Raw genomic sequence first — 927 nt, 5'->3', positions numbered from 1 at the left:
TCTCCCATGTAAACTATCATTCAATTCACAATTCACAATAAAAGCTTTTTTTTTTAAAAAAAAAAAAAAGAAAGGCTCAAAAATATAACAATTTGAGGATGGTGCCGGACCACACAGAACTGAACTCAAACAGGCTGACTTACAGCAGGCCTCCCGACCAGGCCCTGCAGGCTCCATGGTCTCCTGCCTCTCTAGACCAGACCAGCCAGCGCACAGCAAAACACATTCCCTGCCAGGGCCTGCGCACTGACCACAGGGGTCTCCAGATAGGACCGCTCAGGATCTGGAAGGCACCAACCTGAGGAGCCCTGCTTGTGTCTGCTCATGCGGCAAGCTTAGGTTCACCTGCTCAGCAGCTCTGGCTGTTGACAAACCCCCCAACTTGGTATTCTCCAGGTGACCTGGACCTCACCCCAGGCAGACAAGGGGGCTGTGTTTCTCCCTCCAGGGACAGTCTCCATTTGCTCTGACTCACTACCTGGCTCAGTTGAGCGCCTAGCTACTTATAGCTCTATTATCGTGGTCCCTTTTTAATGTAAACAAAGAACCGTGCTGGAAAAGGGCTTTTTTAGAAGTTTCACTTGCTGTTTTCTGCTCTGGCCTGGGTCCTTCTGAAATGCTGAGGACCTACCTGATTGTGGGGTTTGTGAGTGAAATGCCCCCTCTTCCTTCACCTCCTGCCAACCTTCCTTCTCTGAGGCCAGGGATACATTTTAGAGTGAGGAGTCCAGTCTTCTGGAATCTTCTGTCCTCAGTTTGACTCCACCTCCCTCACAAGCCCTGCCCCCGTTTCTGATCTGGAGTCCTGGTGTGGCGCCATAGGATAAGCAATGGACTGCCAGGTTGGTTTGAACCACAAGGTCAGCGGAAAAAACTCACCAATCGCTCCTCAGAAACCCTATACTGGGTCACTATGAGTCAGAACCA

This window comes from Chrysochloris asiatica, unplaced genomic scaffold, assembly GCF_000296735.1.
Source record: "Chrysochloris asiatica unplaced genomic scaffold, ChrAsi1.0 scaffold00003, whole genome shotgun sequence".
NCBI classification, from domain to species: Eukaryota; Metazoa; Chordata; class Mammalia; order Afrosoricida; family Chrysochloridae; genus Chrysochloris; species Chrysochloris asiatica.
The sequence above is the reverse complement of the archived record's forward strand: the minus strand, read 5'-3'. Positions refer to the sequence as shown.